The 13,682-nt window shown below is 40.8% G+C and overlaps 1 protein-coding gene across 3 annotated transcripts in view; it reads right to left on the minus strand.

Annotated features, from left to right (window-relative positions):
• Positions 1–13,682, minus strand: part of RASAL2 (RAS protein activator like 2) — a 1,712,944-nt gene that overhangs the window by 422,331 nt on the left and 1,276,931 nt on the right. The gene's annotated exons all lie outside the window — the stretch shown is intronic.

A 13,682-nucleotide genomic window follows, 5' to 3' on the forward strand; every position in this document is an offset into this window, starting at 1 on the left:
TTTTAACTGAAAGCATCTTACAGCTGTCCCATACAGTTCTGAATTTCTTATCTACGTCTGGAGTCACCTGCTTCTCAGAAAGCCTTGGTTTCTGGCACTCAGCATCCTCACCATCCTCTCCATGAAATAAAAATGCTTCCTTATACTACCTTTGAATCTAACCCTCACCAATGCACACTTTCAGGCTGTACCCTTTCATTTGTATATTATCTTTTTTGTTTTCCTAATCGGCCCCCACCCCCAGGGCCAAGCTCAGTGGTTCTATACCTGTACCTATTTGGCTCCTTAGAACCATGAGTGTTGAATCCCTGGGCAAGGTGAGCCTATTTGTTCCTGCCTGGAAATCCCCAGTCAACTCATCTGCTCCATGGCAAAAGTCAAACAACAGACAGTGGATCATCCTGCTGGTCCTATGGGGTGTAAAACCAGCTTTTCAGAAGGAAAACGTTTCTGATGCCACTGACAAGTTACTTCTGCCTAACATACACTGCATAACTACCAAAGAAAATGTTTAACATATAAAAATGCAAAACGTCTGCACTGACAGAAACAGTGTCCTCTCTTGCTTTGCTCATTGGTCAAACTGTAGCTTTCCTGTTACTCCACTGGTTATTTGGAGTCATACTCTATATCAGTTTCACACCTTCTTTTAGCACCCCCTCCCCGCCACATCTCTGTCTCTTTTCTCAGTTTACACAGCAAAACTAAAAGGAGAAAGGGCATCATGTAATGGTGGCAGTTTAATGGTAGGGAGGCATTTCCCCCATAATTTTAGTGTATCTTTAACCTAACCCCGTACACATAGTGTGCAAGGAATTTAATGCTGTTCATCTTGCCTGTGCTACCTGTGTGTGTTCCCTCCAATTCAGACAATTCTCATCTGTGCCCCCCCCCCATTTTGTGTATCTAACCTACTGTTCTTCACCTACACTGGAGGCAGCATCCAGGAAGGAAACCTACACTCCCTCCCTCTGGGGTAGGTAAACCAACATATAAAGCCACTCAACTCGCCCCCACCCTCCCCCTTGCTGACTTCTCCGACACCCAGCCCCACCTGATATTTAAAGCAGGGTCTCCTGGGTCACAGTCAGGGGTCCGTCCTCAGGGATCCGTCCCTTCGCACCATGGAACAGCTTCTTTACTTTGTCTTCATTATTCATAATATCTGACTAACCCCACAAACACTAGAATCTGAAGGAAATTTCACCACTGAGATAAGATCAGCACCTCTGGAGGGGGTACATCTGTGTTACAGGTAGTCAGCAGCAAAAATGGCAGGGCACTTTCCTCATGGCAGCCTGTAGTGTGTTAACAGCTCTTAGAGGATTAGGAATTTTTAAAAATAGAGGGCAAATCCAAGACAACCACAGTTTATTTTCTACTATCTTTATTTTTAGTAATACTTATGTTCAGTTAGTAATACTTCCTGTAAATTGGGGAAGGGGGAGTATCACCGTTTAACCTTCCCCTCCTTTAGTACTTTTTTTTTATATACGGGCACATCATGGGTTATGGTGCTGACCAATACCCATGAAGATGTTCTGGTACTGAAAATGCGGATTACAGAAAGGAGAATGACCTGCATCTTACTGCACTCTGTACATTTACTAAAGGTTATGCACACTGCTATAATTTTCAATATTATGACTTTCATTGTTAGGTTTACTTTGACATGCATGTTTACAGTAGGAGAAGCTGGGGAGGTTAAAAGCCATACTGTCAACACGAGATTAAGTGCTAAAGAAAATCTGCAAAGGAGATGCAAAAAGTAGCATATGTACCTCCAAAGAGACAATGGAACACACTGCATGACAGTGAAAAATGTTCAGCAAAATACTGTCCCTGAATGACAATCAAACAAGAAAAACCATATAAAGTGCAGAACACATGCCAAGTTAGTAAAAGGAATAGGTAAAGATGAGCTCCTTCAGATTCAAGTGGAAGAATTAACAAGTTGTACTGAATGTCGGCAGTAATGCCTGGCTAGACTTCAATACCTTACATACTTGTGTTGTAAACAGTGGAAATGCACACCGCAGACGGCAATGTTTACATAGTAGATTACAGCATGTACAAAATTCAGCGGCCACAGTGTAGGATGGTCAACCTACAGCCACTCCCCATGTCACCCAGAGCTACAGAAACATTAACTGGTATTGCACTGGGAGGCCAACTTTAAAATAACTGTAGTCTCTTTTCTTTCCATACAAATTAAGACCAGGCTACACAACGGATCTTCTCTGGTTCTGTTTTATTACAGTGTTGTACACCTTTGCTGAAGCAGTTAGGAGTCGCTGCAGACTCCAAGAGTGAGTAAAAACAGCAATGTGCACAACTCTTTGATTCTATAAATCCTCCTGATGTCTAAAATATTCTACCTGGCTGAATGAGAAGGGTACCTTTGTTAAGGCCCAATACCCTATTACCTTGAATTGGGAACTGTTGGCTTCCATTTATTTCTATAATTATAATTCTGTAATGTTCATTGATGCATTCAACCACCCTACAGGAATTATTTCATGAATAATAGTTTAATACATGCAAACTCACATTCTGTGTAAGTTCGGTATAAATTCTGGAAACAAATTTACAAATCCTGAAAGTGCAAATATTTAAATGCGACAGAAAACTGTAAAAATCCCTTTTACACATTTAAAGCATTTTCTGCAGGGGAACAAGGACGCCCATATGCTCCAATGTGAGGGGCTGCACTAACACACTGTGAGATCACTAACTCAGAAAATAGGGAACACTCTGAGATACAGCAATTTCAGAGCTGGTATATTCCTTATTATCACATTTAAATTCTCACAGTACTAGGGGCCACAGTTATGGCCCTTGTACATACAATGAGAACCTGTTAAAACAAGTAATAGTGCACCTTAGGCGTTACTGCGGGACTGAACAGTCTCAACGGGACACAATACAAGTGACTGACAAAGGTTATCACACTGCAAGTCTCAGGGCCTCATGCTACACAGGCGGACTCTGCAAGAAGATGTCAGCAGAAGCAAAGCTGGAGACAGATGGGAAGAGGGGGCTATGTGGTTTTGAGCAATCGGGGGCTGTGAAGAACCTGCTGCAAAAAGAGAATGAACCGATATCTTTACGAGGAAGAACAAAAATATGAACCAGACTTGGAGATCAAGGACCTTCTTGGTGAAGATAAATCTCCACCTGCATAGCTACTTACTCTGGGTTTGTGTCAGTGTTTCTCTCTTATTCACTCTCTGGCGGGGAAGCCCCACCTATATAACTTACTAAAGTTTTCAGTATGGGAGCACAGCCAGAATTCACATAATTCTGATGGGAACAAATTTCTCTGCAGTTCCCACAAACTTGGAGGGCTAGCACATTACAATCATGAAATATACAAACACAAGTGGTGACCATATCCCAACCTCAAGGCGCTAAGAAATTGCAGCAATAATTCACCTTAACTCCTCTAAATCAAGTGTAGTATCTGAGGTTTCCATCATGTGCCCACATATGTCTCTGATAGCAGCCAAGGACTGAGGCACAAGCAATCAGTATACAGAAAAGGAGTACCTTTGTGCCTGCCCTCCTTCCCCAGACATTGCTGATCCAGTTCCCAGCTCCCGGCCCCCATCCACCTTCTTCCCTTGAGTACCTCAACTGATGCCTTCTGGGTGATTTCTAATACGTCCTTTTACCAGGCAGGCCTCCCAATGTCAATCCTTAGGGATGAGAAGTGAGGATTTGGACAGGGAGCTGCAAATTACAGCTTCTCAATTATGGGCTCTCAGCTTTGAGAATCCATCCCTACCTCCAAGTCTAAAATCTCTTCCATCTTACTCTATTCTGAAAAAAAAAATAATAAAAAAATACCTTCAAGCAGAGCTGCAGCTACCTCATATAGTACCTCAAACCATTCCCTGATCTGTCACCCCTCTCAGTTCTAAGTTGTAGGGCAAAAAAAAAGCCGTTCTTCTCCACCTGCATCTCACTGCTAAAACTTGCACAAAGTGCTGAAGTGCATTTCTGTACACACGTTCAGAAATGCCAGTACAGAAAATTAATGCAGATGTTGTACTACCAATCAGATGGTATCTCCCAGTCTTGACCCCTTAACACCTTGTGCTGGGGGCAGCTGCCCCCTTTACCCCACCCTAACTACACTTCTACCTTGAAGACAAAGTCAAGCACTCTTGCTTTCCATCAAAGGGAATTACCCAAATTCCTGCTCTGTCATCCCATATCACAAAGTAACATTAATGCAGACACTTTGCAGTTGTCTGCTTTGCTTTCTTTTGTTTGCACTTGATGTTGCAACTGTAACAGTTGTTTTCTGGGTTTGCGTCTAGTTTTACCACTTTTAAATATATACTATTTAGATACACAATGTCCATTTGATGTTTTATGTTACCTTATTTGTAAAAAGCTTTGTTTGTCTTCTGAAATGTGTGTGTGTGTGTATGTACACACGCACACACACACACACACACACACACGCACACACACGCACACACACACACACACACACACACACACACACACACACACACACACACACTAGATTGTCACTCTTGTAGTTTTTGTTGGTATATCACTGCTCCATCCCGGTCAACAAAGCTAAAAACAATCAATAAATCATCCAATCAGCCAATAAATAATAAAATTTTGTAGTCTGTCAAAAGCAGCATGACAGAATTACAAAACTTCCCCAGTAATTCCATTTTGTCATGTCTTGTCAGACTACCAGAGTCTCTCTCTCTCAACTGAATTGCCTTGGTTTTCTTTATCAAGCAGGTTAATTCAATAATGTGCTCAACACTGTTAATTAAATCCAGCTGGGTGTTTAAACACTTCCGCTTTGTTGTTTTTGATGTCTAGCACAACTCCAGCTGTTTTCAAACATTTTAGTAAATAACGGGATATTTGCTGTGACAAGAGGGCACTCAACCTGTTTCATGAAATGTGACATCTTCATATCCCAAAGATTCCCCACCAATATACTAAACCCCGCCCCCTTGTCAATTAAACCCAGCTTACCAATCACGAAGTATAACAAGGGTCCCTTAAATTCCATCATGGGCTCAGTACGTTCCAATGTTATTTATTTATTTTGTTATTATCCTTCGTGACTGGGTTAGTTCCGTACTCCAACAGCAGAGAGAGCTTTCCCTTCCTGCTCCGATCTGGTGAGTGTCTCTTTTAGTTTGGGTCCAAAAAGTGAGGAACCATCAAAAGGGGCACTGACAAAGGTGGACTTAAAAGGTTCCACAAAGTGACACCAGTGGATCTAGGAGTGTCTCCTTAGGGAATCTCCTGAACCCGCTGCCCTCCTCGCTCCACCCGCTGCGTAAGAGATCAGTCTCATGCAGGAGTTCACTATGGAGTTTAAGGTGGATAGCTGACAGGATACCTTATCTGAGACCAGAACCACCAAGCACAAAGGGCATAAAGATAAAATGGCACAGCCAGTGAATATTTCCTTTCTTTAATAAAAGTACCAAAACTTTAGCACCTCGGCAATCAGCCTTCCAGGAGGTAACATCAATAAGAAAAAACACACCTTATATAAGAACATCATTCAGAAAATAAAACAATTAAACAGTAAAACTTAATTAACTCATTGTATTACAATAAATATTTACAGTTGCATTCCTGATTAATTTCACCAGGTGCCAGAGTGTCATATTTTAAAATATAAAGAGTTTCTTTAAATAGTAACTTATTTTTCAAACAATTTGTTGCTTTGATTTGTTTAAGAATACAGCCTCTTAACTCCGAATAGACCCCCCCCCCATGTACAGAATTACACTCACACTAGGTATAGAAAAAGATGCATGTACTAACTTCGGCTTCGGCTCCCAGACATCTCAGACGGTACTGAGGATGTTAGAGCATACAATGGGTCCAAAATGCCCATGGTGGGTCTTGGCACCAAAGTATCTACTACAATAGGTTCTGGGCATTCTGGCTACAGTGTTCTAGATTGGCTCAGAAGAGGAATCGACGTGGATGAAAAGGTCTTCGCTGGCTCCGATACCAATTGGGTTATAGCCGACAGGAGTTTTGCCAGCGCCGGCGTCTTCAGCAGTCTACGCACCACCCTGTCCGCATTGTCATCCAATAGGCTTCTGGAGGACCTAGAGGAAAGGGTTGGTGAGTGAGATCTCTGTAAAATGGGAGATCGCAGAGTAGGGGAGACTGGTAACAATTCAGGTGACCGGCTCTGAATCCGAGTCTCTCTCGGCTCCAAACCCTGTGGCGCCAAGGATGTTGATTTGTCTGATCCAGTAGGGTTTGGCTCAGATGGAGTTGTCTTTGCTATCTTCTCTGGCGGTTCTGAGTGGACAGAAGAAGATGAAGAAGATCTCTTGGCAGGTTTGTCAGTTTTAGCAGATGGGGACTTGGACTTACTGGAGTTGCTCTGACCATCAAGGTTTCAGAAAAGGGAGTCTTTAGAAGTCCTCTTACAATCAATTTGTTTTTGCTCTCTAGTAAAATCCTAGAGCTAAATGAATGGCAGAAAATACGCGACTCTTGCAGGTGGATGTCTCTGAGACAGTATACGCATATACTATGTCCATCGGTTATGGACATTTTCTGGGAGCATTTCTGACACTTCTTAAAGCCAGATTGCTTTGATTCCTTTTGATCCTTAAGACATTATCACACAGTGAACACAACTACTTTTTACACTAACTGCAAACTAATACCACACTGTAAATATACTAGTTTAAACAACACTCTAAGAGAATATGTATATAAATGTACACCACACACTAATATACAAAATCTAAGGATTTCAGAAAAAAACAAAATACACCTTAATGATTTGCAAAGGAAAGAAGAGGAATGGAAGTAGCTTTGCCCTCTTAACTTAAATGGGCACAAGCTAAGCTAACTACCAGCTGAAACGGTTAAATATGTGCAAACAACACGCACACCAACAAAGAAATAACTCATTAAGGAAGCTAGTAACTAACTATATAAGCCAAAGCAACTTGAATAAAGATAATTTTTTGAAAAAAGTTCAACACTTGACACGGCCAAGATGAAGAGCCTCCAATCTGTTTAGCGGAAAATGAGATCTGGGGAACTACACCAGTGCATGATGGGATAGGGATTCAGCCATGAGCCAAATGGAAGTCTTCGAGTTTTAGTATGCGGCCGAGTCGGAACCGATGATCGGTTCTGAACCCAACCAGTAAGAATGAAGGTGAGACAGGACAACATAACATCCTCAGTTTAATAGCTCATCCAAGAGGTGAGAGCTTGCTAGTCAATAGGCTTTCAGCTTTTTCACCAAAGCTATGAAATTAAGAACCTATGAAAGACTTCTGCTTCAGTTTATCTTTTTTAGACCACTTTTCACAGGAATTTGTATTCATGCATTCCCCAACTTGTTTTTTGGGTTATGTTACACTTGTGAATCTTTTGCAGTTCTCTTATACAGCTACTCAACCTATTTTTCCATACCTGGTGAACAAACATGCATTGGCAATTACAAAAATGATCCCAGGGGATCATTTACAAATCTTTGACATGGGCTCTTTTGACAATAAAAATAAATTACAATGTTCCATTGTTTCCGCTATTAGCTTAATTGGTTCAGTTCTGTGTGGTCAGTGGAATGTGTTTTGACAAATGGCATACATCTGTTAACAAACCGATAGAAGGGACTGGGACCAGGATAAAGTTCCTTCAGGTGACTGTACAGAAGACGCACTGTACCTTCTTTTCTAAACAGTAAAGAAACCAGCTCCATGTTTTACTGGGATTTCTTCTGCTGCTCCAATTTTGTTCTCACCAAAAACATGATTTAGATCAGAATAGAGAGGCAAAAGTAAGATACACACCTGTAGGTAGACTTATTTCTCCTCTGTACCACTGCAAGTACGGCCAAACAACATAAAGGCCAGTACTCAATCAAAAGGTTTGTGCCAAACGTCCTGTAAAACTGTAATTGCTCAAACTCAACAGTAACACTGCAGTCTCTACTAATTCAGAGGGGTAACGTAAGCAGCGCATGTTTTTTCCTTCACTTTACTTAGGGGCACTTTGAGTATTTTGGGCAATTTTCCCAATGTGTGTCTTGATTCAGTAGCTCTTCAGGAGATTCTTGAGCTGTTTCCCTAGCCTTGACCGAAAGTGAAAGTATGATTGCCTACATTTTTTGTATGCTCTTCAAATCAGAAACACATTTTCAAATCCGAGTGTCATGAAAGGAGATACTGCCAAGCCCAGCTACCTGGAATTTTGTTAATAATTATATGTCATTTGTGAATAGCAACATGATTCATATGCTTGTGTTACAAATGTATTAGAACTGTATATCACGTGGATATCAAACTGCTGGTACAGAAGTGTGTGTTGAAAAGGGTTGTAAAGTACTGAGCTTTAAAAATGTATTTACAGTGTACCCTACTGGAACAGAACAGAAATGTACATACACTATTGTAACTGTTTAAATGTATACATTTTAACAGGGGAAATGAACACAGGGGGTTAATTTCAGAAAAATAGCTGAAAATTTTAATTATTTTATGATCACATAATAAAAGAATGTCTCTGTTACTAGACTGAAACTGAAAGATAATGATGTTTAGAACTAGAGGTTCTCTGCATCATCTTGGAAGTGTTTTATGACTTCCAGCAAGTACCGATATCTGAGGAAAAGCCCTTGTGTATGTATTTTCACTGGTAGATGCTAAATGCTACCAGCTGCATCAATGGTTGTTTTTCATCTGGGATAGAGTCAGATGACAAGAAGTGATGTCATCCTGCAAAGAAATTATGTCATCCTGCAAGCCATCCCAGCAGTAATAGTTGGAATATTAATTTAAGAACTCTCTGAGAGGGACTGAGTATTCTGTATTTTCTTTGACCTGACATCAGACGGAAGACTCACTAACCACATCTGCCTTGTTTGCTCTGTAAGTAAGTTAACTAGGGTGTAGTAATTCTCTTAGAATCAGTCAGGAATATAGTGAAGTATAGTTTAGATGTTTTCCTTACTTATTTGAGACTGTAATACAATGTTGTTTTAAATATTCCTGTGATTTTGGACTCTGATGCAACTGTGATCATATACTGAGTATTTTCTTGTTCTCTTATTATTTATTACTAAATATATTTAAACCTTTTGTTTTGGCTGATATTTGTGAGACATATTTAAGTTTTGGTAGTACTTGAATATTTATTTGGTGTTACTGTGGGCCACTCCTAATAGCCTTGCTCTTGGTCAAACTACCATTTGTATTGACAGTAACATTACACAGTAAGACTGGACACCCTGTGTTAAGGGCCTTAAAGTAGCTGATAAGGACATGCCTGGTGGCAGTGATAACTACCTTATAGTCTGGGCAGACGGGGGCACAGCTAGTAAACCTGTACCAGCCCTTCCCAGGTGTGCATGTGTGTGTTTTGTTTGTGTGCGTGTGTGTGTGTGTGTGTGTGTGTGTGTGTGTGTGTGAACCAGCTACTTGGGCAGGGACATGAAGCACTGGTAGGACAGAGAGGGTGCTGGTGGCCTTGGCTTGGCCACTCAGCTGAGATCTCAACCATATAGCTGTGCCAGTGGGGAGTCTTACTGGGGATTTGGAGAAAGAGGGAGAAACCAGCCCCAGACTGACTGTGGTCTCTCTGTGCTCTTAAGGGAAATTATGCTTGATGCAGAGAGCTGCATCTGGAAATACTGTGTATGCGCCTGTCATCTTCCCAATGTATGTCCCCCACTGTTGCCAGTGGTGAGGATTGAGGCTCCTTGTTCACTGGGCCAGTGGTGGGGCATCACACTGCGGCGCACTTTTTCAGCTTAAATATTTTGCATCAAAAATGGAGACAACTTGTCATCTAAATAATTTTCTGCTACCACTTATCACTGTCTCTCTCTCACACACACACACACACACACACACACACACACACACACACACACACACACACACACACACACACACACACACACACAAATCAACAAAGCAAAACAGTTTACATAAAACTCTTCAGTGCCAGAACCACAAGTAGTTTATCTGTTGGAAACAGACTCCACCAAAACCACCACACTCCCTCCTACAACTTACTTTCTAGTTGTCATGTTTAAGAGCTATTAGCACAGAGAGAGAATGTGAAAAAAAAAACATATTAAAGGACAAGGCACACAAAACTATTCAATTCCAAATACTTTAATTCCAAAAGTAATAAACAAGCAGCAACTGAGAATTATGTATTAGAAAACAGGAACCAACAAGTAGGGTATTACGCAAAAAAAGCACAATCTGGCAACATAATGGCATTGGGGGATCCACAACAATGCAACACTGCACCGACAATGAAAGGGCCCCCTCTATGTCAGAGATGCGTAGGGGAAATATTTAATAAAAATGTCCACCAGTGTTCCACAATAATGCAATGCTACACAGACAATGCAAGGGCCTCCTCCAGGTCAGAGGTGCATAGGGGAAACATTTAATAAAAATGTCCACCAGTGTTCCACAATAATGCAATGCTACACAGACAATGCAAGGGCCTCCTCCAGGTCAGAGGTGCATAGGGGAAACATTTAATAAAAATGTCCACCAGTGTTCCACAATAATGCAATGCTACACAGACAATGCAAGGGCCTCCTCCAGGTCAGAGGTGCATAGGGGAAACATTTAATAAAAATGTCCACCAGTGTTCCACAATAATGCAATGCTACACAGACAATGCAAGGGCCTCCTCCAGGTCAGAGGTGCATAGGGGAAACATTTAATAGAAATGTCCCCCAGTGTTCCACAATAATGCAATGCTACACAGACAATGCAAGGGCCTCCTCCAGGTCAGAGGTGCATAGGGGAAACAGTTAATAGAAATGTCCCCCAGTGTTCCACAATAATGCAATGCTACACAGACAATGCAAGTGCCTCCTCCAGGTCAGAGGTGCATAGGGGAAACATTTAATAAAAATGTCCACCAGTGTTCCACAATAATGCAATGCTACACAGACAATGCAAGGGCCTCCTCCAGGTCAGAGGTGCATAGGGGAAACATTTAATAAAAATGTCCACCAGTGTTCCAAAATAATGCAATGCTACACAGACAATGCAAGGGCCTCCTCCAGGTCAGAGGTGCATAGGGGAAACATTTAATAAAAATGTCCACCAGTGTTCCACAATAATGCAATGCTACACAGACAATGCAAGGGCCTCCTCCAGGTCAGAGGTGCATAGGGGAAACATTTAATAAAAATGTCCTCCAGTGTTCCACAATAATGCAATGCTACACAGACAATGCAAGGGCCTCCTCCAGGTCAGAGGTGCATAGGGGAAACATTTAAAGGACAACAATGGGATTCTATTATTAAATGCTCAACTTCTCTGCCTTTATTGTCCCTATTTACTGTCCCTGCTATGAATAAACAACAATACAGCATTTAAAATATTTTAAATTCACTGTTTCTCTCCACTAGAACAGTACCTAACTGTACTGTGGTGGTTTCACTTTCAAAAAAATGTTGTCCCACCCTGGAAAACTCTCCAATTCACTGATGCCATCAAGGCCACTGGATACAGGTAATTTTCTGGCCATTTCCCTCCCTAAACTGACATCACCACTACAGGCCTAAAAACACCCATGCTGTGATGTCACAGCTCCCTGATCCTTCCCCTACCTATACAGAAAGTAAAGGCTAGAATAAGGAAACAGTAAATGAGTCAAAGTCTCCTGCTGTGAGGTGCCAATCACAGCAGGTAAGAGCTCAATTTATCCTTAGCATTTTCACAGCTAGGGAAGTTAGATGTGAAGGGGGATGGGAGAGGAGTCAAAAGTGGTTCTTTACTCCGAGGATCACTTCAGTGGCTCTGCTGGACAGAGGCACAGGGAACTAATCTAAGGGGGCGGCGAAAGCCAACACATTCTGGCTAGGCTTATAAATGCCTTTGGGCAGACAGCTTAGTACCTACCTATGAACCTAGTACAAATTCAGGCTTCACAAAAGACTGCAGTTTAGCCATTCTAAAAAGAAGCAGCATTAGCTGGTATTTGCACTGTTTGTGTTTTAAGTTGTCATTAAGCGGCATGAAATGTTAGTTAAAACTAATTAACTGAAAGACAGCAGTGTATGCATGTAAAATCAGTGCAATGACAGGAGCTTTAGGAAGAAAGAGGCATGCATGATGTAATTTTTTACAGACAAGCACTGCATTGTGGGAAATTTAGAGGCAGTCTAAACAACCAGAATTACTTCAAGATGCCAGATCCCATGACGTCAGACTCAGAAATTACATATAAAAATATTTAAAAACCTGTAAATAATCCCAGAGTGTTGTTAAAACGTAGGAAACACCAAACCATGATGAAATAAAAGTGTTTGAGTCTGTGGGTGCAGTTCTCCTTAATAAAAATGTTCACTAGTAACAGAATGAGTTATAGGGCTACAGCAGCACCAAGCTCAGGTCATCTGTTTTTATTTATTTATCTATCTATCCTTTGTTGACCGAGTTAGTCCCACAAAGTACAAAGTTAGTAGCCTCTTTTAAGAGGAGACACAAGGTGGTATTTATACTACAAGGGGAACTTCCCCTACACTATTTGACAGGTGCCGTGGAGTCTTTTACATCCACCTGAGCCACCACCAACTCAAACAGATGGGGCCGCGGTTTAATGTTTCATCTGAAGGCTGAATGTGCAGATCGCACGTCGCTTTGTGAACTCGGAACAGACTGCTTGGTTTACTAATTTATTAATCTGGACTGTCTCACTCCATGTGAGCAATACCAACATACACACACCAACATACACACAATCTGTCTAAATAAAAGGATAAATCCAGAAAAACAATTTTGCTTACCACTGTTGCCATATATGTTTTGTGTGTGTGTGTGTGTGTGTGTGTGTGTGTATATATATATATATATATATATATATATATATATATATATATATATATATGTCACTGGTTACGCACATCCATCAGAACATCAACTTATCTGTGATGCAATAAGCTGATGTAATTTGCTATAATAAAAAAAAGTGCAACAATTACTAACAAATGCAAAGCAACCAGTCAAGTTATAACCCTTAAGTATTATGCTATTTTAATCACAACTGCAGCTAGTTAGCACCATGCTGGGAACTGTCTAGCTGTTCCAGTGACTGGGTGCACCTACCTTGTATCTTTTACGTCAGGTAACATGCCACCCTTTCCAAATAAGAATAAGTACAACTAACTAATAATATATCAATTACACGTAGTGTGCCAAGAGCCCTGTGAGGGGTCTGTATGTACCACGTCTAAGATAACTTAGAGCATTCTATGACCAAGAACTGAATAAGGTTAAATATGACTGACTTCTTTTCCAATATGCTCTATATAAGAGTCCACTGCCAGTATTCATATATACATTTATTTATTTAATGACATTTGCTAAGCGGGAAAGTCCACTGGGTCGGGGACCCATTTTCAGTGGAGGCCCGGGGAGAAAAGCTTTGCAATTAACAATAAAAATAAAGATAAAAATGTATACAGATTATATAAATTTTTAAAATAGCAAAACAGTAAGCAAAAGTTAAAGGTTATAACAAACAGAGATAGAGAAAAATTAAAACATTAATATACAATATAAAACTTATTAATATGAATCAGAAACTTATATAGACATAGGTAACTGTTAGTATTGTACAAGCAATTGAGTTATTTCCTTTGGCATTACATGAAACAAAACAAAATA

The sequence above is a fragment of the Protopterus annectens genome, chromosome 10.part0 (genome assembly GCF_019279795.1).
Source record: "Protopterus annectens isolate FY-2018-M chromosome 10.part0, PAN1.0, whole genome shotgun sequence".
NCBI lineage: Eukaryota > Metazoa > Chordata > Ceratodontiformes > Protopteridae > Protopterus > Protopterus annectens.